Source organism: Arachis ipaensis, chromosome B4 (assembly GCF_059453495.1).
Source record: "Arachis ipaensis isolate K30076 ecotype BB chromosome B4, ASM5945349v1, whole genome shotgun sequence".
NCBI classification, from domain to species: Eukaryota; Viridiplantae; Streptophyta; class Magnoliopsida; order Fabales; family Fabaceae; genus Arachis; species Arachis ipaensis.
In genome coordinates this window covers 58,374,590-58,401,457 of record NC_142439.1, presented here as the reverse complement: position 1 = coordinate 58,401,457, position 26,868 = coordinate 58,374,590, and the positions used below count along the sequence as shown (strand labels likewise).

At 39.6% G+C, this 26,868-nt stretch overlaps 1 non-coding gene and 1 pseudogene across 1 annotated transcript; one reads left to right on the top strand and one right to left on the bottom strand.

Moving 5' to 3' along the window:
* LOC148567703 (uncharacterized) overlaps nucleotides 1–26,868 on the top strand; it is a 190,689-nt pseudogene that overhangs the window by 44,386 nt on the left and 119,435 nt on the right.
* Nucleotides 5,277–5,384, bottom strand: LOC148567708 (small nucleolar RNA R71). The gene has a single exon (XR_015881960.1). It is a non-coding gene; the product is annotated as a small nucleolar RNA R71 (small nucleolar RNA).

Here is a 26,868-nt window from a genome sequence, read left to right as displayed (position 1 = left end):
CTTAGCCTTTTCCTTGTAAATCTTAGCATTTTCATAGGTTTCCAGTCTAAACTCATCCAACTCATTTAGTTGCAGTAGCCTCTTCTCTCCTGCTACTTGAGAATCAAGGTTGAGGAGTTTAGTGGCCTAAAAGGCTTTATGCTCAAGCTCTACAGGGAGGTGACAGGACTTTCCATATAATAACTGAAAAGGGGACTTTATAATAGGAGTTTTAAAGGCTGTCCTGTATGCCCAGAGAGCATCTTCTAATTTTCTGGCCCAATCCTTTCTTGTGTTCCCCACTGTTTTTTCCAAAATCCTCTTCAACTCCCTATTTGAAAGCTCTGCTTAGCCATTGGTCTGTGGGTGATATGGTGTGGCTACTTTATGCATTACTCTGTATTTGTGAAGTAGTTTCTCTATTTGTTTGTTACAAAAATGGCTACCAGCATCACTGACAAGATCCTTAGGCACTCCATATCTAGTAAAAATGTGCTTCTTAAGGAATTGAAGGACAATTTGTGCATCACATGTGGTTGTTGCTATGGCTTCCACCCAGTTTAAAACATACTCTACTGCCACAAGTATGTATTTGAAGGAGTATGAAGGTGGAAAGGGGCCCATAAAGTCTATACCCCAAAGATCAAAGAGTTCTACCTCCAGGATGTAGTTCTGAGGCATCTCATTCCTTCTTGTCAATCTTCCGGCTCTCTGGCACTCATTGCATAGATGAACGAACTCCCTGGCATCCTTGAAGATGGTTGGCCAGTAAACTCCACTTTGGAGTACCTTGGCAGCCGTCCTTTATGGTCCAAAGTGACCACCACAGGCTGAATTATGGCACTGCTACAGTATATCCTTCATTTCATTCTCAGGAACACATTTCCTAATCATCCCATCTAGACACCTCCTGAATAAGAATGGTTCATCCCACAAGAACTTCTTGGCTTCATTGAGCAGCTTCTTCACTTGTTGCTTGGTGAAATCTTGAGGGATCTTCCTTCCAATCTTATAGTTTGCAATATCTACAAACCAAGGGGCTTGTTGAATTTGTAAAATATGTTCATCTGGAAAGCTTTCGTTCACTGGATGGGAAGCTTCTTGATTTATTTCTTGTGGCAGCCTTGATAAATGATCAGCAACTTGATTTTCACTCCTTTTCCTATCCTTTATTTCAATGTCAAACTCTTGTAGAAGCAATATCCATCTGATAAGTCTTGGTTTGGCGTCCTATTTTGACATCAAATACTTAAGGGTAGCATGGTCAGTATAAACTACAACCTTAGATCCAATCAAGTATGATCTAAAATTATCAAATGCATAAACCACTGCCAATAATTCCTTCTCTGTTGTGGTGTAATTTTTCTGAGCTTCATTCAATACTTTGCTTGCATAATAAATGACATGGTGTAAATTGCCCTTCCTTTGTCCTAACATAGCACCAATTGCAAGGTCACTTGTATCACACATGAGTTCAAAAGGTAATTCCCAATCTGGGGGTGTGATGATTGGTGCTGTTGTGAGTTTGGTTTTTAAAGTTTCAAAGGCATGCTTACAGTTTTCATAAAAAACAAAAGGATTGTCAACCACTAGTAAATTGCTTAGTGATGAGCGGATAATTTATACGCTTTTTGGCATTGTTTTTAGTATGTTTTTAGTATATTTTAATTAGTTTTTATTATATTTTTATTAGTTTTTAATTAAAAATCACAATTCTAGACTTTACTATGAGTTTGTGTGTTTTTCTGTGATTTCAGGTATTTTCTGGCTGAAATTGAGGGACCTGAGTAAAAATCTGATTCAGAGGCTGAAAAAGGACTGCAGATGCTGTTGGATTCTGACCTCCCTGCACTCAAAGTGGATTTTCTGGAGCTACAGAAGCCCAATTGGCGCGCTCTCAATTGCATTGAAAAGTAGACATCCTGGGCTTTTTAGAAATATATAATAGTCCATATTTTACCCAAGATTTGATGGCCCAAACAGGCGTTCCAAGTCAGCTCAAGAATTCTGGCGTTTAACGCCGGAACTGGCACAAAAGCTGGAGTTAAATGCCCAAACTGGCACAAAAGCTGGCGTTTAACTCCAAGAAAAGTCTCTACACATGGAAACTTCAACGCTCAGCCCAAGTACACACCAAGTGGGCCCGGAAGAAGATTTCTGCATTAATTACTGACTTCTATAAACCCTAGGCTACTAGTTATCTACAAATAGGACCTTTTGCTATTGTATTTTCATCTTTTGATCATCCTAGAATCATGTTTTGATGATTGAACCCTCTTTGGGAGGCTGGCCATTCGGCCATGCCTAGACCTTTTGTTCTTATGTATTTTCAATGGTGGAGTTTCTACACACCATAGATTAAGGTGTGGAGCTCTGCTGTTCTTCATGAATTAATACAAAGTACTATTGTTTTTCTATTCAACTCAAGTCTATTTCTTCTCTAAGATGTTCATTCGCACCCAAGAACATGATGAATATGATGATTATGTGACACTCATCACCATTCTCACCTATGAATGCGTGACTGACAACCACTTTCGTTCTACATGAACAAGCTTGAATGCATATCTCTTGGGTTTCTGATCTAAGATTGGAACCTTCGTGGTATAGGCTAGAATTATTGGCGGCCATTCCTGAGATCTGGAACGTCTAAACCTTGTGTGTGGTATTCTGAGTAGGATCTGGGAAGGGATGACTGTGACGAGCTTCAAACTCGCGATTGTTGAGCGTGTTACACACGCAAAAGGATCAATAGATCCTATTCCAACTTGATCGAGAACCGACAGATGATTAGCCGTGCGATGACAGCGCATTTGGAACATTTTCACTGAGAGGACGGGAAGTAGCCATTGACAACGGTGATGCCCAACATAAAGCTTGCCATGGAAAGGAGTATGAATGATTGGAAGAAGGCAATAGGAAAGAAGAGGTTCAGGAGGAACAAAGCATCTTCATACGCTTATCCGAAATTCCAACCAAAGAATTACATAAGTATCTCTATCTTTATTTTACGTTTTATTTATCTTTTAATTATCAATTCTCCATCACCATCTGAATTCGCCTGACTGAGATTTACAAGGTAACCATAGCTTGCTTCAAGCCGACAGTCTCCGTGTGATCGACCTTTACTCACGTAAGGTATTACTTGGACGACCCAGTGCACTTGCTGGTTAGTTGTGCGGAATTGTGACAAAGTGTGATTCATGTTTAAGAGCTCCAAGTCCTTTGGCACCATTGTTGATGATCACAATTTCGTGCACCAAGTTTTTGGCGCCGTTGCCGGGGATTGTTCGAGTTTGGACAAGTGACGGTTCATCTTGTTGCTTAGATTAGGTTCTTTTCAGAATTTTTAAGAATGAATTCTAGAGTTTCAAGGTGATGTTCTTATCATCACAAAAGCTAATTGATTCTCATCAATTTAGCTGTTGAATGTAATGTCCTACTGAAGCTTGGCCAACCATGTCTAATCTATTTAGACTGAAGCTTTAGACTAACATTGCATGATTCCTGGAATTTTTATTAAAAGTTTTGATTCTATTTATTTTCTTTTCTATATAAGTTTCGAAAATCACAAAAAAATTTATAAAACCATAAAAACCAAAAATATTTTATGTTTCTTGTTTGAGTCTAGTATCAATTTTTTAAGTTTGGTATCAATTGCATGTTTTTATTCTTCTTGCATTTTTCGAATACATGCAATATGTTCTTCATTGATCTTCCAGTTGTTCTTGATGATTTCAGTGCTCTGATCTTTAAATTCTCTTGTTTTTTGCGTTTTGTTATTTCTCATATGCATTCTCAATTTGTTAGTGTCTCTTATATGAAAATTTTTAAGTTTGGTGTCCTGCATGCATTATTTGATTTGAGTTTCCTAATATTAGTTGTATTTTGATTGTTTCTCATCATTAAAAATTCAAAAGTATTTTCAAAATTGTGTCTTTTCAAGTCAATAATACAGAGAATTGAAGATTCAGAACATTCAGCAGAGGAATCAAACAGAAAAAGCTGGGCGTTCAAAACGCCCAGTGAAGAAGGAAAACTGGCGTTTAAACGCCCAAAAAGGTAGGATTTTGGGCGTTAAACGCCAGAATGGATGCCATTCTGGCCGTTTAATGCCAGAAGGACACTAGAGGGAAGATTTTGTTTTTTAATCCAAATTTTTTTCAAATCTTCATAATTTTTCAAAAGCAAATCTTTTTCAAATCATGTCTTTTCAATCATATCTCTTCATGATTTGTTACTTGCCTATTAAGAAAGGATCAAATTTTAAATTTTAAGAATCATATCTTCTAATTTCTTGTTAGTCAAGTAATCAACTTTAATTTTAAAACTTTCTCTTTTTTAAAAATTGATTTTCAATCATATCTTCTCAATCATATCTTTTCAATTACATATTTTTCAAAATTAACTCTCAATCATATCTTTTTAATTTCTAATTTCAAAATCTTTTCAAAAATCACTTAATTTCTTTCCTAATCTTAATTTTTGAAAATCTTAATCAAATTTTCAAATTTCTTTTTAATTATTTCAAAATCTTTTTAATTTATTTTCGAAAATTCTTCCCCTCTTCTCACATCTTTCTATTTAAAGGACTAACACTCCTCCTCAAGGTACAATTTGAACTCCCTCCTTCTTTATATGTTCGAATTCTCTTCTATCTACCTCCTCCTTCTATTCTTCTTTTCCTCTGACAACTCAAGGAATCTCTATACTGTGACATAGAAGATTCCCTACTTTCTTGTTCTCTTCTCTTTCATATGAGCAGAAGCAAAGATAAAGGCATACTTGTTCAAGCTGATCCTGAACCTGAAAGGACCTTGAAGAGAAAGCTAAGAGAAGCTAAAGCACAATTCTCTTTAGAGGGCCTAACAGAGCTTTTCAAGGAAGAAGAAACAATGGCAGCCGAAAATAACAATGCACACAATGCAAGGAAGGTGCTTGGTGACTTTACTGCACCTACTCCCGACTTTTGTGGGAGAAGCATCTCAATCCCCGCCATTGGAGCAAACAACTTTGAGCTTAAGCCTCAATTAGTTTCTCTAATGCAACAGAATTGCAAGTTTCATGGACTTCCATTGGAAGATCCTCATCAGTTCCTAGTTGAATTCTTGCAAATCTGTGACACTGTCAAGACCAATGGGGTTGACCCTGAAGTCTACAAACTTATGCTTTTTCCTTTTGCTGTAAGAGACAGAGCTAGGAAATGGTTGGATTCACAACCTAAAGAAAGCCTGAACTCTTGGGAAAAGCTAGTCAATGCCTTCTTGGCAAAGTTCTTTCCACCTCAAAAATTGAGCAAGCTTAGAGTGGAAGTCCAAACCTTCAGACAGAAGGAAGGTGAATCCCTCTATGAAGCTTGGGAAAGATACAAGCAATTGATCAGAAGGTGCCCTTCTGACATGCTTTCAGAATGGAGCATCATAGGTATTTTCTATGATGGTCTGTCTGAACTATCCAAGATGTCATTGGATAGCTCTGCTGGAGGATCTCTTCATCTGAAGAAAACGCCTGCAGAAGCTCAGGAACTCATTGAAATGGTTGCAAATAACCAATTCATCTACACTTCTGAAAGGAATCCTGTAAATAATGGGACAACTCAGAAGAAGGGAGTTCTTGAGATTGATACTCTGAATGCCATATTTGCTCAGAACAAAATATTGACTCAACAAGTCAATATGATTTTTCATAGTTTTTCTAGAATGAAAGCAGCAACAGGCAGTACTAAGGAAGCTTCCTCTGAAGAAGAAACTTATGATCCTGAGAACCCAGCAATGGAGGAGGTGAATTTCATGGGAGAACCCTATGGAAACACCTATAATCCTTCATGGAGAAATCATCCAAATCTCTCATGGAAGGATCAACAGAGACCTCAACAAGGTTTCAACAATAATAATGGTGGAAAAAACAGGTTTAGCAATAGCAAACCTTTTCCATCATCTTCTCAGCAACAGACAGTGAATTCTAAGCAAAGCCACTCTGACTTAGCAACTATTGTCTCTGATCTAATCAAAACCACTCAAAGTTTCATGACTGAAACAAGGTCCTCCATTAGAAATTTGGAGGCACAAGTGGGTCAGCTGAGTAAGAAAATTACTGAACTCCCTCCTAGTACTCTCCCAAGCAATACAGAAGAGAATCCAAAAAGAGAATGCAAGGCCATAAATACGTCTCATATGGCCGAACCTGGAGAGGAGGAAGAGGCAGTGATCTCCACTGAGGAAGACCTCAATGGACGTCCACTAACCTCCATGGAGTTCCCTAATGAGGAACCATGGGAATCCGAGGCTCAGACTGAGACCATAGAGATTCCATTAAATTTACTTTTGCCATTCATGAGTTCTGATAAGTATTCTTCCTCTGAAGAGGATGAAGATGTTACTGAAGAGCAAGTTGCTAAGTACCTTGGAGCAATCATAAAGCTAAATGCCAGGTTGTTTGGTAATGAGACTTGGGAGGATGAACCTCCATTGCTCATCAAAGAACTGGATGACTTGACTAGGCAGAAATTACCTCTGAAGAGACAAGACCCTGGAAAATTACCTCCATAGGCACCATGACCTTTGAGAAGGCTCTGTGTGACCTAGGGTCAAGTATAAACCTTATGCCTCTCTCTGTAATGGAGAAGCTAGGGATCATTGAGGTACAAGCTGTAAGAATCTCACTGGAGATGGAATACAAATCAAAGAAACAGGCTTATGGACTTGTAGAGGATGTCTTGGTATAGGTTGAAGGCCACTACATCCCTGCTGACTTTATAATCCTAGAGACTGGGAAGTGTATGGATGAATCCATCATCCTTGGCAGACCCTTCCTAGCCACAGCAAAAGCTGTGATTGATGTTGACAGAGGAGAATTGATCATTCAAGTGAATGGAGACTCCCTTGTGTTTAAAGCTCAAGGATATCCCTCTGTCACCATGGAGAGGAAGCATGAAGAGCTTCTCTAAATACAGAGTCAAACAGAGCCCCCACAGTCAAACTCTAAGTTTGGTGTTGGGAGGCCACAACCAAACTTTAAGTTTGGTGTTGAACCCCCACATTCAAACTCTAAGTTTGGTGTTGGAAGGTTCCAACATTGCTCTGAACATCTGTGAGGCTCCATGAGAGCCACTGTCAAGCTATTGACATTAAAGAAGCGCTTGTTGGGAGGCAACCCAATTTTATTTTACTTATCTATGTTAAATTTCTATTTTCTTTGTTATTTTATGTTTTCTGTAGGTTGATGATCATGTGAAGTCACAAAAACAATTAAAAAAGCAAAAACAGAGGGAAAAATAGAATGAAAAACAGAACACCCTGGAGGAGAAACTTACTGGCGTTTAAACGCCAGTAAGGGTAGCAGAATGGGCGTTAAACGCCCAGTCTGGCATCATTCTGGGCGTTTAATGCCATAAATGGGGACCAGACTGGCGTTTAACGCCAGGAATGGGCAAGAAGCTGGCGTTAAACGCCAGAAATGGGCAGCATCCTGGCTTTTAACGCCAGGATTGGCAGCAAGGGGCGTTTTACACACCACATGGTGTAGGGATGAGAAATCCTTGACACCTCAGGATCTGTGGACCCCACAGGATCCCCACCTACCCCACCTCTCTCTCTCTTCTTCACCCATTCACCAATTACCTCAATACCTCTTCCCCCAAAACCCCTCACCTATCAAATCCCACCATTCTCTTCACCACTCACATCCATCCTTCATAAAACCCCACCTACCTCACCATTCAAATTCAAACCACTTTACCACCCAAACCCGTCCATAATGGCCGAACCATACCCCCCCTCCATGATGACAAGTCATCTTAGCCTAGTTTCACTAGTCTTTTTCTTTTGTTTTCAATTGATTTTATGCACTTTCTTGAGCCATAAGTAAGCCAATTGAGTAGAATTTCATGTTTTCTTTGATTCAATCAACCATGGAAGAATTAATGCAATTTCATGAGATTTTGTGCTATAATTGTCATATACTATGAAAGAATAACAATCTCATGATTTTGAGCATAGCTTTGATATGTTTGGTTGATTGATGATAGGGAAAAAGAGCTTTGAAGAAGGTTGAAGAAAGAAGGAATAGCTAGGAGCAAGAGAGAACAAAAAGCTTGAGCCAAAGTTTGCCTCAAACTTTAGCTCAAACTTTTGGAAAAGTTGAAATCTCCCTGGAAGAAGAAAAAGCTTGTGCCAACGTTTGCCTCAAGCTTTTTGGCAAACGTTGGCACTACACACCAACACCCTGGAGGAGAAAAGCTTGCGCCAACATTTGCCTCAAACTTTTTGGCAAACGTTAGCACCACACACCAACACCCTGGAGGAGAAAAGCTTGCGCCAACGTTTGCCTCAAGCTTTTTGGCAAACGTTGGCACCACCATCAACACACCCAGGAGAGCAAAAGTTTGCGCCAACGTTTGCCTCAAACTTTTTGGCAAACGTTGGCGCCACAAGGCATACAAGAAGGCTCAACGTTTGGCTCAAAGTTTGACCTCAAACTTTAGCCCAAACGTTGGTAGCAGCAAAAGGGGGCAACTGATATGAAAAGCTTGAGCCAAAGTTTGCCTCAAACTTTGACTCAAGCTTTTATGATTCATGGCCCGGTTCACAATGGGTTTCTCTCCAAATCCAAGAGCAATCAACAGAGGCTTTTATCAACCCAATTCCATCAAGAGCAAAGGCCCAATTCAAGGCTTGAAGACCATTTGAAGAAAGTGTATAAATAGCTTAGGATTTAAGTTTTCAGGGAGCTTTCCTTTTAATTTGGCTGAGTAGTTTTGGAGAGCTTTTGGTTAGGAGATATTTGGAGATTCTGAGTCTTGGGGAAGGAGAATTGAATTCTTTTCCTCTTAGTTGTCTTGCTTTCAATTTCATTTCCAATTTGTCTTGGATCTTGGGTTGGAGAATTGAAAGAATTCTGTTTCAATCTCATCTTGAGATCTCTCTGTTTTATTTACTGCATAATTGAATTTCAATTTCTGTTCATTACCTCTTCTTCTACTCATTCTGCAATTTACTTTTCTTTATTTCTTGTAATTGAATTCTACATTTGGATCTAGGAAGGCATTGAGATCTAGACTCGGTTATCTAGTCTCTTGGGTCCTAAGATCTGGAGTTTTCATTTTAAATTTTCTGTTTAATGTTTTTCAAGTTCATTTACATTTCCGTTTTAGATCCGGTTCAATTCAATTCTTCTTCTACTTTTCAGTTTAGTGCAATTTACTCTTCCTTGTTTAAATTCTGCAAACCCACTTCCCAATTCCCTTTATAATTCAAGTAATTTACATTTCTTGCACTTTAAGATTTAGCCATTTACATTTCTTGCAATCTAAGTTTCTGCAATTTACATTACTTGTTCTTTAAGATTCAGCTTATTTACTTTCTTTGCTCTTTAATTTTCTGCAATCTACCCCTCTCCCTTTACATTTCAAGCAATTTAGTTTCTGCAATCACAAATCACCCAACCAATACTTGATTCGCTTGACTAAATCAACCACTAAACTAAAATTGCTCAATCCTTCAATCCCTGTGGGATCGACCTCACTCCCGTGAGTTATTATTACTTGATGCGACCCAGTATAATTGCCGGTGAGATTTGCGTGTTTGGAATTCGTTTTCCGAAAATACTCATCAAGTTTTTGGCGCTGTTGTCGGGGATTGAATTAGATTGACAATGATTAAGTAAGGTGGTGGTCTAGATTAAGCACTTTTTCTTTATTTTTACTAAGCACATTAACTGTTTGACACATTGTGTCACCTAACCCTCTAACCACATTCTGGCACTAGAATGTCCATGATTCATTTGGTTTGTTTCTGATTTTTGCAAGTCATGGAGGCTGAGGTGCATGAAGAGAGAGTGAGCAACAATGCTAAACCTGCAAGAAGGGTGTTAGCTTCTTACACTATCCCCAATCCCAAACATTATGGGAGCAGCATCCTCACCCCCAAATGTTCAGGCAAACAATTTTGAGTTGAAGCCTCAACTAATTACCTTGGTGCAGAATAATTGTGCTTATGGAGGTGGCCCTCTTGAAGAGCCCAACCAACATTTGTCTGTTTTCCTAAGGATTTGTGAAACGGTCAAGACAAATGGGGTTCATCCTGACATTTACAAATTACTTCTATTCCCATTTTCTTTGAGGGGCAATGCTACTCAATGGCTGGAAACCTTTCCCAAAGAGAGCATCAACAATTGGGATGAATTGGTGAGCAAATTCCTAGCCAAGTTCTACCCACCTCAGAGGGTCATCAAGCTGAAAACAGAGGTGCAAATATTCATTCAAATAGATGGAGAGTCACTGTATGATGCCTGGGAGAGATACAAAGCCTTAATCAGGAAATGTCCCCCAGAAATATTTAGTGAGTGGGATAGACTCCAAAACTTCTATGAAGGGTTGACCCAGAAAGCTCAGGAAGCATTAGATCATTCAGCAGGAGGCTCATTGCAGCTAATGAAGACAGCAGAGGAAGCCCAAAACCTTATAGAGATGGTGGCAAACAATCAATACTTCTTTGCTCATCAAAGGCAACGCCAACCATCACAAAGGAGAGGAGTAATGGAGTTAGAAGGAGTGGACTCAATCTTAGCTAAAAACAAAATGATGCAGCAACAGATTCAGCAACAATTTGAGTAAATGGCCAAAAGAATTGATGGCCTACAAGTAGCATCAGTGAGTGCCACAAGCCAACCAACCACTCCTTGGGGGCATAATAAGGAGAACCAAGAGGAACAACAGTAAGAGCAAGTGCAGTATATGCACAACCAAGGTTCAAATGAGGTGTATGGTGATACCTACAATCCATCATGGAAGAACCACCCAAACCTCAGATGGGGGGATAACCACAACCAAAACCAACAACCATGGCAGAGGAACTCAAACCCAAACACCTTAAGAAACAACCAAAACCACAACCAGCAGCAGACTAACTAAAATCCCTACAGAAAACCCCAAAACAACTACCCCAACTCTAACCATTATCCATCCAATAACCAACCTACCAACCAAAGCACTTACCATCAACCATCAGCACCCCATAACCAAGCAATTTTACAAGACTCTCAGAGGATTACTAATCTGGAGATACTCATGGAAAAGATGATGAAGAACCAAGAAATGACCACAAAGAACCAGGAAGCCCCCATGAAGAGCCTAGAGAGGCAGATTGGGCAAATCTCCAAGCAAATTTCTGTTGAGAGACCTTCAAGCTCACTGCCGAGTGACACAATCCCAAATCCTAAGGAAGAATGCAAGGCGATACAATTAAGGAGTGGGAGAACATTGATGAGCAACAATGACACTACAAAGAAGCAAGTAGAGAGCAGCAAAAGACCAATAGAAGATGAAAAGCAAACAAAGGCAGATGAAGCCAAGGATCAAGTTGTGATGCCAAACAAGAGCACTGAGAAACTCAAAGAGAAGAACAACCAACCACACAGTTCAAAAGAAGTGATTCAGGGACAGTAGCAAGTAGGAAAGAGCATCACACCTCCACTGCCATATCCCCAGAGGTTCAGCAAAGAGACTAAGGACCAACATTTTCATAAGTTCCTTGAGACTTTCAAAAAGCTGGAGATCAATATTCCCTTGGCTGAAGCACTTGAGCAAATGCCTCTGTATGCCAAGTTTTTGAAGGAGCTTATTAACAAAAAGAGGAGTTGGCTTGAGAAGGAAACCGTGTTACTCACCGAGGAATGCAGTGATGTGATTCAAAGGGGCATTCCACCAAAACTCAAGGATCCAGGAAGCTTTGTAGTCTCATGCACCATTGGCAGAATAGTTCTCAACAAAGCTCTCTGTGACCTTGGTGCCAGTATCAACTTAATGCCTCTCTCAATGATGAGAAAGCTTGCCATAGAAGAACTTAAACCCACCAGGATGTCGTTGGTCATGGCTGACAGATCAATCAAAACACCCAATGGAATTGTGGAGAATCTGTTGGTGAAGGTTGGGGAGTTTATTTTCCCAGCAGATTTTGTGATTTTGGATACTGAAGAGGAAGGAAACAATTCAATCATTTTGGGAAGGCCATTTCTAGCCACAGCAAGAGCCATCATTGATGTAGAAAAAGGAGAAATGATCTTCAGGGTCCACAATGAACAAATGGTCATAAACATTTTCAAGTCAATGCAACACATTCCTGAGCAAGAGGATTACATGAGAGTGGATATGATAGAGAGTTTGGTGGAAGAAATGCTGGAAGAAAGTCCTCAAGAGCAAGAAGGAAATCAAGGGACAACAGAGGAACAAGTAGCTGAGACTTCTATTGAGCAAGATGAAAAACAAGACAAGAAGGAAGAAGTACGAAAACAAGAACTGAAGCCATTACCCACCCATCTCAAATATGCATTCCTTGGCACATCGGAAAGCTTCCCAGTGATCATTAATTCATCCCTGACAAAAAAGGAAGAAGGAGAACTTCTTGATGTACTCAAAGCTCACAAAGATGCTTTGGGATGGACCATTGACGACCTGAAAGGCATCAGCCCCGCAGTGTGTATGCATAAGATCCTCTTGGAGGACATTTCCAAACCAGTGGTTCAACCTCAAAGAAGGCTAAATCCCACAATGAAGGAAGTTGTCCAGAAGGAAGTAATGAAGTTGTGGAATGCAGGGATAATCTTCCCAATATCTGACAGCTCATGGGTGAGCCCGGTTCAAGTTGTACCAAAGAAAGGAGGAATGACGGTCATCACTAATGAGAAGAATCAGTTGATCCCTACTAGAACAATGACTGGGTGGAGAATGTGCATAGACTATAGAAGATTGAATGATGCCACAAGGAAAGATCATTTCCCTCTCCCATTTATTGATCAGATGCTGGAAAGATTGGCCGGCCATGCCTATTATTGCTTTTTGGACAGGTATTCTGGGTACAATCAAATCGTGGTAGATCCCAAGGACCAAGAGAAGACTGCCTTCACATGTCCATTTGGAGTTTTTGCATACAGAAGGATGCCATTTGGGCTATGCAACGCCCCAGCCACATTTCAGAGGTGTATGCTTTCCATTTTCTCTGATATGGTTGAAAAATTTTTAGAGGTCTTCATGGACGACTTTTCTGTTTTTGGTGATAATTTCAACACTTGCCTGAACCATCTAACTCTTGTCTTGAAACGGTGCCAAGAAACTAATTTGGTTTTGAACTGGGAGAAGTGCCATTTCATGGTACTCGAGGGGATTGTTCTTGGTCATAAGGTTTCAAGAAAAGGGATAGAGGTTGACAAGGCAAAGGTTGAGATCATAGAAAAACTCCCTCCACCAGCTAATGTAAAATCTGTTAGAAGTTTCTTGGGGCATGCAGGATTTTATAGAAGGTTTATCAAGGATTTTTCAAAAATAGCCAAGCCTTTGAGTAATCTATTAATGCTAGATAATCCTTTTGTGTTTGATGAAAACTGCCGGCATGCCTTTGAAACTTTAAAAAACAGACTCACAACAGCACCAATCATCATACCCCCAGATTGGGAACTGCCTTTTAAACTCATGTGTGATGCAAGTGACCTTGCAATTGGTGCTGTACTTGGACAAAAGAAGGAAAACTTGCATCATGTCATATATTATGCAAGTAAAGTGTTGAATGAGGCCCAAAAAAATTACACCACAACAGAAAAGGAATTGTTAGCTGTAGTATATGCATTTGATAAGTTTAGATCATACTTGATAGGATCCAAAATTGTGGTTTATACTGACCATGCTGCCCTTAAGTATTTGATGTCAAAGCAGGATGCTAAACCAAGACTTATCAGGTGGATATTGCTCCTACAAGAGTTTGATATTGAGGTAAGGGACAGGAAGGGCACTGAGAACCGAGTTGCTGATCATTTGTCGAGGCTACCACAAGAAACAATTCAAAAAGCCTCCCAGCCTGTGAATGAAAGCTTCCCAGATGAGCACCTTTTGCAGATCCAGCAAGCACCTTGGTTTGCTGACATAGCAAACTACAAAGTGGGAAGGAAGATACCTCAGGAGTTCTCTAAGCAACAAGTGAAGAAGTTAATCAATGGGGGAAGGAAATTCTTATTGGATGAACCCTTCCTGTTCAAGAGATGTTCTGATGGAGTAATTAGAAGGTGTGTCCCTGAGAGTGAAATAAGGGATATCTTGTGGCATTGCCATGGTTCAGCTTATGGTGGACACTTTGGCACAGAAAGAACAGCTGCAAAGATACTGCAGAGTGGCTTCTATTGGCCAACTATCTTCAAGGATGCCAGAGAGTATGTTCACCAATGTAATGAATGCCAGAGAGCAGGAGGACTGACAAGAAGGAATGAGAAGCCTCAAAACTTCATCTTGGAATTGGAATTATTTGACCTATGGGGAATTGATTTCATGGGACCCTTTCCCCCTTCCTATTCTTTCAGATATATCTTTGTAGCAGTAGAGTACGTCTCAAAGTGGGTGGAAGCCATAGCCAAAACCACCTGTGATGCACAGATTGTCCTCCAATTCCTTAAAAAGCACATTTTCACAAGATATGGAGTGCCCAAGGGTCTTGTTAGTGATGGTGGTGGTCACTTTTGCAACAAACAAATGGAGAAACTCCTCCACAAATATGGAGTAATCCATAAAGTAGCCACACCTTACCACCCTCAGACTAATGGCCAGGCTGAACTAGCAAATACGGAATTAAAGAAGATCCTAGAGAAAACGGTGGGAAGCACAAGAAAAGATTGGGCTAGGAAGCTAGAAGATGCATTATGGGCATATAGGACAGCTTTCAAAACTCCTATTAGCAAGTCACCCTTTCAGCTATTGTATGGCAAATCTTGCCACCTCCCTGTAGAGCTTGAACACAGAGCTTTTTGGGCCACTAAACTCCTCAACCTTGATTCCCAAGCTGCAGGAGAGAAAAGGTTGTTACAACTAAATGAGTTAGATGAATTCAGGCTAGAAGCCTATGAGAGTGCTAAGATATACAAGGAAAGAGCTAAGAGGTGGCATGATAAGAAGATCACAAAGAAGGAGTTCAAGCCAGGACAGCAAGTGCTCCTGTATAACTCAAGGCTTAAGATCTTCCCTGGCAAACTTAAGTCTAAGTGGACTGGCCCATACTTGGTGACAAAGGTTTTTCCTTATGGGAGTATTGAATTGCTAGGTCAAGAAATAATGGTCACAGAGCAAAGCTGTACTTGGGAGGACAATGGGATAAGGAAAAAGAGGTTCAGAGCCTACAGCCTTCTTGAAAAGAATTGAAGGATGTCAAGCTAGTGACATTAAAAGAGCGCTTGTTGGGAGGCAACCCAACCAGAGGTAGTTTTCTTTTCATAGCCTTTTCAATAAAAATGTTGAATATTTGGTATGCATTGCAAGGAGCTAAGTTTGGTGTTACACACCAAAACAATTTAAAGGAGAATGAAGAATTATAAGTTTGGTGTTCCACCAAAACATCATTTAAAAACATATTCTCACTTCTTGCACAATACTAGCTCCAAGCAATCAAATAGATTATTCAATTACTTAATTTCTCTCTAGTTTTAACTTCATAACCTTTAGCAAGAACACAAGATTTTACATATAGTTGACCTGTTGCATCAGAGGAAGTGGCAAGGAACTAAGTTTGGTGTTCCCACACCAAATTAAATCCAAAAGCCGCACTCAATTCATGCATACTAACCAGTCACCTAAGGGCTTGAGAAGCAAGCAACTTTTGAGAATTATGCAGGGAACTAACCACCAATTGAAGACATAATGCACCATGACTCAAAAGGGGATCAACAAAAAGAAGGACAAAAGAACTACAAACCAATAGGTTGTATCTATACTTAACTTCAGCTGTTGAGAGATGCTATGATTTATATCTTGCTAAAGTGTTCATCTAGTACAAGTAGAATCAATTTTCTTAAAATAAGTAAGCTAGTCTAAGTGTGTGCTTGTGTGTTTACTTTCACTTAACAAAAAGCATGCTTTGTCCCCTGCATCTTTAATTCAATAAAAGAAATGTTTGAATGTGAAGTAAGATAGTTCTCTGTTAGATAGAAGTACAATAAAAGTAAGTGGTGGTAGGTATGTGTGATTGTATGATAGCTCACTTTTAGTGAATAAGAGAACTAGGATGTCTCCTTCTAAGTAGAAAGTGGCCTACTGTCTATGAATCTCAATCAAATAAAAGTCCTTGGTTAAAAAGAAAAACAAAAAGAGAAAAGAAATAGCCAAAGAGTGGCAACAGAACAAAAGAAAATAAAAAGAAACAAAGCTAGACACCAATAGCTTGAACCTTAGAATATATGCCTGTGGTGTCTTTGTACTAGGATCTGCTTGGATTATTAAGTTCTTTGGAGTGCATCAACACTTGGTTACTTGGGTTAACTAACCCAGGATCATCAGCTGAAAGTCCACTAGCAAGAGCAACCTAACTACAAGGCATTTAGTAAACCAAAGAGGTGCTGGGCATCAATGTTTTAAGAAGGAATGTGAGCCAAGTGTCTATAGTGAATAATGTGTCAAGTATAAAGAAAGAAAAGAACTTGTTACACATGACACTGAACTAAAGCTTAGAGAGAAAAATAATAGTCAAGGACAAAGGAATAATGAGAGGTCATAGCAGTGTGTTGCTTGATGCTTGAAGGAGACTTTCTAGGCCTAAAAGTCAATAAGAAGTGAGTGTTTACATATCCACATAAAACCCCATGAACTACCAATAATACTCTGCTAGCATGAACATCCTCTTCCATTTCATTCTTTCTTCTCAATAATTCTTTTCTTGTTTGGGGACAAGCAAGCTTTAAGTTTGGTGTTGTGATGACAAGTCATCTTAGCCTAGTTTCACTAGTCTTTTACTTTTGTTTTCAATTGATTTTATGCACTTTCTTGAGCCATAAGTAAGCCAATTGAGTAGAATTTCATGTTTCCTTTGATTCAATCAACCATGGAAGAATTAATGCAATTTCATGAGATTTTGTGCTATAATTGTCATATACTATGAAAGAATAACAATCTCATGATTTTGAGCATAGCTTTGATATGTTTGGTTGATTGATGATAGGGGAAAAGAGCTTTGAAGAAGGTTGAAGAAAGAAGGAACGGCTAGGAGCAAGAGAGAAAAAAAGCTTGAGCCAAAGTTTGCCTCAAACTTTAGCTCAAACTTTTGGAAAAGTTGAAATCTCCCTGGAAGAAGCAAAAGCTTGTGCCAACGTTTGCCTCATGTTTTTTGGCAAACGTTGGCACTACACACCAACACCCTGGAGGAGAAAAGCTTGCGCCAACATTTGCCTCAAACTTTTTGGCAAACGTTGGCACCACACACCAACACCCTGGAGGAGAAAAGCTTGCGCCAACATTTGCCTCAAGCTTTTTGGCAAACGTTGGCGCCACCATCAACACACCCAGGAGAGCAAAAGTTTGCGCCAACGTTTGCCTCAAACGTTTTGGCAAACGTTGGCGCCACAAGGCATACAAGAAGGCTCAACGTTTGGCTCAAAGTTTGACCTCAAACTTTAGGCCAAACGTTGGTAGCAGCAAAAGGGGGCAGCTGATATGAAAAGCTTGAGCCAAAGTTTGCCTCAAACTTTGACTCAAGCTTTTATGATTCATGGCCCGGTTCACAATGGGTTTCTCTCCAACTCCAAGAGCAATCAACAGAGGCTTTTATCAACCCAATTCCATCAAGAGCAAAGGCCCAATTCAAGGCTTGAAGACTATTTGAAGAAAGTGTATAAATAGCTTAGGATTTAAGTTTTCAGGGAGCTTTCCTTTTAATTTGGCTGAGTAGTTTTGGAGAGCTTTTGGTTAGGAGATATTTGGAGATTCTGAGTCTTGGGGAAGGAGAATTGAATTCTTTTCCTCTTAGTTGTCTTGCTTTCAATTTCATTTACAATTTGTCTTGGATCTTGGGTTGGAGAATTGAAGGAATTCTGTTTCAATCTCATCCTGAGATCTCTCTGTTTTATTTACTGCATAATTGAATTTCAATTTCTGTTCATTGCCTCTTCTTCTACTCATTCTGCAATTTACTTTTCTTTATTTCTTGCAATTGAATTCTACATTTGGATCTAGGAAGGCATTGAGATCTAGACTCGGTTATCTAGTCTCTTGGGTCCTGAGATCTGGAGTTTTCATTTTAAATTCTCTGTTTAATGTTTTTCAAGTTCATTTACATTTCCGTTTTAGATCCGGTTCAATTCAATTCTTCTTCTACTTTTCAGTTTAGTGCAATTTACTCTTCCTTGTTTAAATTCTGCAAACCCACTTCCCAATTCCCTTTATAATTCAAGTAATTTACATTTCTTGCACTTTAAGATTCAGCCATTTAGATTTCTTGCAATCTAAGTTTCTGCAATTTACATTACTTGTTCTTTAATATTCAGCTTATTTACTTTCTTTGCTCTTTAATTTTCTGCAATCTACCCCTCTCCCTTTACATTTTAAGCAATTTAGTTTTTGCAATCACAAATCACCCAACCAATACTTGATTCGCTTGACTAAATCAACCACTAAACTAAAATTACTCAATCCTTCAATCCCTGTGGGATCGACCTCACTCCCGTGAGTTATTATTACTTGATGCGACCCGGTATACTTGCCGGTGAGATTTGGGTGTTTGGAATTCGTTTTCCGAAAATACTCATCACTCCACTCCTATATAAACCCATCTTCACTCCTTCATTTTCACACAACATACACACTACCTATCCCCCTTGGCCGAAACACAAAGCCCCTTCCATCTCCTCTATTTCTTCTTCTTCTACTCTCTTCTTTCTTCTACTCTCTTCTTTCTTCTTTTGCTCGAGGACGAGCAACCTTCTAAGTTTGATGTGGTAAAAGCTAAAGCTTTTTTTGTTTTTTCGTAACCATTAATGGCACCAAAGGCCGGAGAAACCTCTAGAAAGAGGAAAGGGAAGGCAAAAGCTTCCACCTCCGAGTCATGGAAGATGGAGAGATTCCTCTCAAGGGTGCATCAAGACCACTTCTATGAAGTTGTGGACAAGAAGAAGGTGATCCCCGAGGTCCCTTTTAAGCTCAAAAAAGGCGAATATCCGGAGATCCGACATGAGATTCGAAGAAGAGGTTGGGAAGTTCTTACCAACCCCATTCAACAAGTCGGAATCTTAATGGTTCAAGAGTTCTATGCCAATGCATGGATCACCAAGAACCACGATCAAAGTGTGAACCCGGACCCTAAGAATTGGCTTACAATGGTCCGAGGGAAATACTTAGACTTTAGTCTGGAAAATGTAAGGTTGGCATTCAATTTGCCTATGATGCAAGGAGATGCACACCTATACACTAGAAGGGTCAACTTTGATCAAAGGTTGGACCAAGTCCTCATGGACATCTTTGAAGAAGGCGCTCAATGGAAGAGAGATTCAAGAGGGAAGCCGGTTCAACTAAGAAGGCATGACCTCAAGCCCGTGCCTAGGGGATGGTTGGAGTTCATCCAACGCTCAATCATTCCTACCAGCAACCGATCTGAAGTTACTATAGACCGGGCTATCATAATTCATAGCATCATGATTAGAGAGGAAGTAGAAGTTCATGAGGTTATATCCCAATAACTCTACAAGGTAGCGAACAAGTCCTCTACTGTGGCAAGGTTAGCCTTCCCTCATCTCATTTGTCACCTCTGCAATTTAGCTGGAATTGACATAGAGGAAGACATCCTCATTGATGAGGACAAGCCCATCACTAAGAAAAGAATGGAGCAAACAAGAGATCCCACTTATAGACAAGAGCATGAGGAAACTCCTCATCATGAAATCCCTGAGATACCTCAAGGGATGCATTTTCCTCCACAAAACTATTGGGAGCAAATCAACACCTCCCTAGGAGAATTAAGTTCCAACATGGGACAACTAAGGGTGGAGCACCAAGAACATTCCATCCTCCTCTATGAAATTAGAGAAGACCAAAGAACCATGAGAGAGGAACAACAAAGGCAAAGAAGAGACATTGAGGAGCTCAAGCACTCCATAAGATCTTCAAGAGGAAGAACAAGCCGTCATCACTAAGGTGGACCCGTTCTTTAATTTCCTTGTTCTTTATTTTCTGTTTTTTTCGAAAATTGTGCTTTATGTTTATTTATGTTTGTGTCTTTATTACATGATCATTAGTGTCTAAGTGTCTATGCCTTAAAGCTATGAAAATGAATCCATCACCTCTCTTAAATAAAAAATGTTTTTAATTGAAAAAGAAAAAGAAGTGCATGAATTTCAAATTTTAAAACAGTTTAATTATTTTGATGTGGTGGCAATACTATTGTTTTTCTGAATGAATGCTTGAACAGTGCATATTTTTGAATTTGATTGTTTATGAATGTTAAAATTGTTGGCTCTTGAAAGAATGATGGGAAAAGGAGAAATATTATCTGATGATCTGAAAAATCATAAAATTGATTCTTGAAGCAAGAAAAAGCAGTGAAAAGCTTGCACAAAAAAAAGAGAGAAAAGCAAGCAGAAAAAGCCAATACCCCTTTAAACCAAAAGGCAAGGGTGATAAAAAGGATCCAAGGCTTTGAGCATCAGTGGATAGGAGGGCGCACAGGAATAAAATCCTGGCCTAAGCGGCTAAACCAAGCTGTCACTAACCATGTGCTTGTGGCGTGAAGGTGTCAAGTGAAAACTTGAGACTGAGCGGTTAAAGTCGAGGTCCAAAGCAAAAAGAAGAGTGTGCTTAAAAACCCTGGACACCTCTAATTGGGGACTCTAGCAAAGCTGAGTCACAATCTGAAAAGGTTCACCCAGTTATGTGTCTGTGGCATTTATGTATTCGGTGGTAATACTGGAAAACAAAGTGCTTAGGGCCACGGCCAAGACTCATAAAGTAGCTGTGTTCAAGAATCAACATACTTAACTAGGAGAATCAATAACACTATCTGGATTCTGAGTTCCTATAGATGCCAATCATTCTGAACTTCAAGGAATAAAGCGAGATGCCAAAACTGTTGAGAAGCAAAAAGCTAAAAGCCCCGCTCATCTAATTAATACTGATCTTCATAGATGTTTTTGGAATTCATTGTATATTCTCTTCTTTTTATCCTATTTTATTTTCAGTTTCTTGGGGACAAGAAACAATTTAAGTTTGGTGTTGTGATGAGCGGATAATTTATACGCTGTTTGGCATTATTTTTAGTATGTTTTTAGTATATTTTAATTAGTTTTTATTATATTTTTATTAGTTTTTAATTAAAAATCACAATTCTGGACTTTAATATGAGTTTGTGGGTTTTTCTGTAATTTCAGGTATTTTCTGGCTGAAATTGAGGGACCTGAGCAAAAATCTGATTCAAAGGCTGAAAAATGACTGCAGATGCTGTTGGATTCTGACCTTCCTGCACTCAAAGTAAATTTTCTGGAGCTACAGAAACCTAATTGGCGCGCTCTCAACTGCGTTGGAAAGTAGACATCCTGGGCTTTCCAGCAATATATAATAGTTCATACTTTTCCCGCGATTTGATGGCCCAAACAGGCGTTTAAAGTCAGCTCAAGAATTCTGGCGTTTAACGCCGGAACTGGCACAAAAGCTGGAGTTAAACGCCCAAACTGGCACAAAAGCTGGCGTTTAACTCCAAGAAAAGTCTCTACACATGGAAGCTTCAATTCTCAGCCCAAGCACACACCAAGTGGGCTCGGAAGAAGATTTCTGCATTAATTACTGATTTCTGTAAACCCTAGGCTACTAGTTATCTATAAATAGGACCTTTTGCTATTATATTTTCATCTTTTGATCATCCTGGAATCATGTTTTGATGATTGAACCCTCTTTGAGAGGCTGGCCATTTGGCCATGCATAGACCTTTTGTTCTTATGTATTTTCAACGGTGGAGTTTCTACACACCATAGATTAAGGTGTGGAGCTCTGCTGTTCTTCATGAATTAATACAAAGTACTATTGTTTTTCTATTCAACTCAAGTCTATTTCTTCTCTAAGATGTTCATTCGCACCCAAGAACATGATGAATGTGATGATTATGTGACACTCATCACCATTCTCACCTATGAATGCGTGACTGACAACCACTTCCGTTCTACATGAACAAGCTTGAATGCATATCTCTTGGGTTTCTGATCTAAGATTGGAACCTTTGTGGTATAGGCTAGAATTATTGGCGGCCATTCCTGAGATCCGAAACGTCTAAACCTTGTCTGTGGTATTTTGAGTAGGATCTGGGAAGGGATGACTGTGACGAGCTTCAAACTCGCGATTGTTGGGCGTGTGACAGAGGCAAAAGGATCAATGGATCCTATTCCAACATGATCGAGAACCGACAGATGATTAGCCGTGTGGTGACAGCGCATTTGAAACGTTTTCACTGAGAGGACGGGAAGTAGCCATTGACAACGGTGATACCCAACATAAAGCTTACCATGCAAAGGAGTATGAATGATTGGAAGAAGGCAATAGGAAAGCAAAGGTTCAGGAGGAACAAAGCATCTTCATACGCTTATCTGAAATTCCAACCACAGAATTACATGAGTATCTCTATCTTTATTTTATGTTTTATTTATCTTTTAATTATCAATTCTTCATCACCATCTGAATTCGCCTGACTGAGATTTACAAGGTGACCATAGCTTGCTTCAAGCCGACAGTCTCCGTGGGATCGACCCTTACTCACGTAAGGTATTACTTGGACGACCCAGTGCACTTGCTGGTTAGTTATGCGGAATTGTGACAAAGTGTGATTCATGTTCAAGAGCTCCAAGTCCTTTTGGCGCCATTGTTGATGATCACAATTTCGTGCACCACTTAGTGATTTAGCTATTTTAGAAAAATCCTTGATGAATCTCTTATAGAATCCGGCATGCCCTAGGAAACTTCTAACAGCTCTCACATTAGCAGGCAAAGGAAGTTTCTCTATGACTTCTACTTTTGCCTTGTCAACTTCTATCCATTTTCTTGAAACTTTGTGACCAAAAACAATTCCTTCGGGCACCATAAAATGGCGTTTTTCCTAATTTAAAACCAAATTAGTTTCTTGGTACCGTTTCAAGACTAGGGTAAGATGATGCAAGCAAGCATTGAAAGTGTCACCAAAAACAGAGAAGTCATCCATAAAAACTTCAATAACCTTTTCTACCATATCTGAGAAGATTGATAGCATGCATCTCTGGAAGGTGGCTGGGGCATTACACAACCCGAATGGCATTCTTCTATATGCAAAGACTCCAAAGGAACAGGTGAATGAGGTTTTCTCCTGATCCATAGGGTCCACCACTATTTGATTATAGCCAGAATATCCATCAAGGAAGCAGTAATAGGCATGGCCGGCCAATCTTTCAAGCATTTGGTCAATGAAGGGGAGGGGGAAGTGGTCTTTTCCTGTGGCATCATTCAACCTTTTATAATCAATACACATCCTCCATCCTGTCACTGTTCTTGTGGGGATGAGCTCATTCTTCTCATTAGTAATGACAGTCATCCCACCTTTCTTTGGCACCACTTGAACTGGGCTCACCCATGAGCTATCAGAAATAGGATAGATAATCCCAGCATTTCAGAGCTTCATCACTTCCTTCTGGACAACTTCTTTCATTGTGGGGTTTAGTCTTCTCTGAGGTTGCACAACCGGTTTAGATTCTTCCTCCAAGAGTATCTTGTGCATACATAAGGCAGGACTTATGCCCTTCAGGTCATCAATGGTCTATCCTAGTGGTGCGCAGAAATTGTGATTACACTTTGATTATGTAAAATTCATCACTCTTTCTTTCCCTGGTAATGGCGCAAAAAACATGATGCCAATACCATGGTTCACAACTTCGCACAACTAACCAGCAAGTGCACTGGGTCGTCTAAGTAATACCTTACGTGAGTAAGGGTCGAATCCCACGGAGATTGTTGGTATGAAGCAAGCTCTGGTCACCTTGCAAATCTCAGTCAGGTAGGGTTAAATGTGATTGGATTAGATAATTAAAAGATAAATAATAAAGGATAGAAATACTTATGTAATTCATTGGTGAGAATTTCAGATAAGCGGATAGAGATGCTTTTTGTTCCTCTGAACCTTTGCTTTCCTGCTGCCTTCATCCAATCAGTCTTACTCCTTTCCATGGCTGGCTTTATGTGATACATCACCATTGTCAATGGCTACTTTCGGTCTTCTCTCGGGAAAATGATCCAAATGCCCTGTCACGGCACGGCTAATCGTCTGGAGGCATCACCCTTGTCAATGGTTTCACCTTATCCTCTCAGTGAAAATGATCAACGCACCCTGTCACAGCACGGCTATTCATCTGTCGGTTCTCGATCATGCTGGAATAGGATTTACTATCCTTTTGCGTCTGTCACTAACGCCCAGCACTCGCGAGTTTGAAGCTCGTCACAGTCATCTAATCATTGAATCCTACTCGGAATATCACAGACAAGGTTTAGACCTTCCGGATTCTCTTGAATGCCGCCATCATTCTAGCTTATACCACGAAGATTCTGATTAAGAGATCTAAGAGATACTCATTCAATTCTAATGTAGAACGGAGGTGGTTGTCAGGCACGCGTTCATAGGGAATGATGATGATTGTCACATTCATCACATTCAGGTTGAAGTGCGAATGAATATCTTAGAAGCGAAATAAGATGAATTGAATAGAAAACAGTAGTACTTTGCATTAATCTTTGAGGAACAGCAGAGCTCCACACCTTAATCTATGGAGTGTAGAAACTCTACCATTAAATATACATAAGTGAAAGGTCCAGGCATGGCCGAATGGCCAGCCCCTCTGATCTAAGAACCAGGTGTCCAAAGATATCTAATACAATAGTAAAAGGTCCTATTTATAATAAACAAGCTACTAGGGTTTACAGAAGTAAGTAATTGATGCATAAATCCACTTCTGGGGCCCACTTGGTGTGTGCTTGGGCTGAGCTTGAGTGTTACACGTGTAGAGGTCATTCCTGGAGTTGAACGCCAGTTTTGGTGCCAGTTTGGGCATTGAACTCCACTTTGCAACTTGTTTCTGGCGCTGGACGCCAGAATTGGGCAGAGAGCTGGCGTTGAACGCCAGTTTACGTCTTCTAAACTTGGGCAAAGTATAAACTATTATACATTTCTGGAAAGCTCTGGATGTCTACTTTCCAACGCAATTAGAAGCGTGTCATTTCGAGTTCTGTAGCTCCAGAAAATCCACTTTGAGTGCAGGGAGGTTAGAATCCAACAGCATCAGCAGTCCTTCTTCAACCTCTGAATCTGATTTTTGCTCATGTCCCTCATTTTCAGCCAGAAAATACCTGAAATCACAGAAAAACACACAAACTCATAGTAAAGTCCAGAAATGTGAATTTAACATAAAAACTAATGAAAACATCCCTAAAAGTAACTAGATCCTACTAAAAACATACTAAAAACAATGTCAAAAAGCGTATAAATTATCCACTCATCACAACACCAAACTTAAATTGTTGCTTGTCCCCAAGCAACTGAAAATCAAATATGATAAAAAGAAGAGAATATACTATTAATTCCAAACTATCAAAGAAACATAGCTTCAATCATATGAGCAGGACTTATAGCTTTTTGCCTCTTGAATAGTTTTGGCATCTCACTTTATCCATTGAAGTTCAGAATGATTGGCATCTATAGGAACTCAGAGTTTAGATAGTGTTATTGACTCTCCTAGTTCAGTATGATGATTCTTGAACACAGCTTCTTTATGAGTGATGACATATTTTGGAGGAAACATAAATCTCTCCCAAAATACCCAAAACTAACCGGCAAGTGTACCGGGTCGTATCAAGTAATAAAAACTCACGGGAGTGAGGTCGATCCCACAAGGATTGAAGGATTGAGCAATTTTAGCTTAGTGGTTAATTTAGTCAAGCGAATCAAGATTTGGTTGATGGTTTTGTGACTTGCAGAATTAAATTGCATTGAAGTAAAGAGAACAAGAATTAAATTGCTGAAACTTAAAGAACAAGAAATTTAAATGGCAGAAACTTAAAGTGCAAGAAATGTAAATTGCGGAATCTTAAAGTGCAAGGAAGGTAAATTGCTTGAAATGTAAAGGGGATTGGGATGTGGATTTGCAGAAATTAAACGAGGAAAAATTAAATTGCATCAAACAGAAGAGGGAAAGGGAATTGGGATTGAACCGGATCTTGAAGCAGTAAAGTAAATGAACAGAAAAAGCAATAAACAGGGAATTGAAATGAGAAATTCAGATCTCAGGACCCAGAGACTAGAAAACTAAGTCTAGATCTCAATGCCTTCCTAGATCCAACAAGAACAATAGCAAGGAAATTGTAAATTGCAAAGAAAAGAGATGAAGAACAATGAACCGGAAATGAAATTCAATTAACAGTAAAGAAAACAGAGAGATCCAAGATTGAGATTGAAACAGAATTTCTTCAATTCTCCAATCCAAGATCCAAGGCAATTGTAACTTGAAATTGAAAGCAATGAAAACAAGAAATTAAAGTTCACTCCAGTGCAAAAGCTCTCCCAAAACTATTATGGAAATTCTAAAAGGAAAGCTCCCCGAAAACTATTATGAAAATTCCAAAAGGAAAGCTCCCCGAAAACTATTATGAAAATTCCAAAAGGAAAGCTCCCTTAAAACTTGAATTCTATCCTATTTATACACTTTCCAAAATGATCTTCAAGCCTTGAGTTGGGCCTTTGTTCTTGGTGGAATTGGGTTGAAAGAGGCCTTGGTTGATTGCTCTTGAAGTTTGAAGAAGAACCGAAGTGAACCAATTGAACCGGTTTTGAAGTTAGCCAAAGTTGGTCCCAACGTTAGGGTCAAAGTTAGGGGTCTAACTTTGACCCTAACTTTTCATAGCAGCAAGCATGATTTCTCTGGTTTGGACGTTGGTGCCAACGTTAGGGGTCTAACTTTGACCCTAACGTTGGCCTTGCTTAGTGCTAGTGGCGCCAACGTTAACCTCCAAGTTAGGGGGCTAACGTTGGCGCAAACGTTGGTGCCCCTCCCTTTGTGATTCATGTTCCAACGTTAGCCTCCATGTTAGGGGGCTAACGTTGGCGC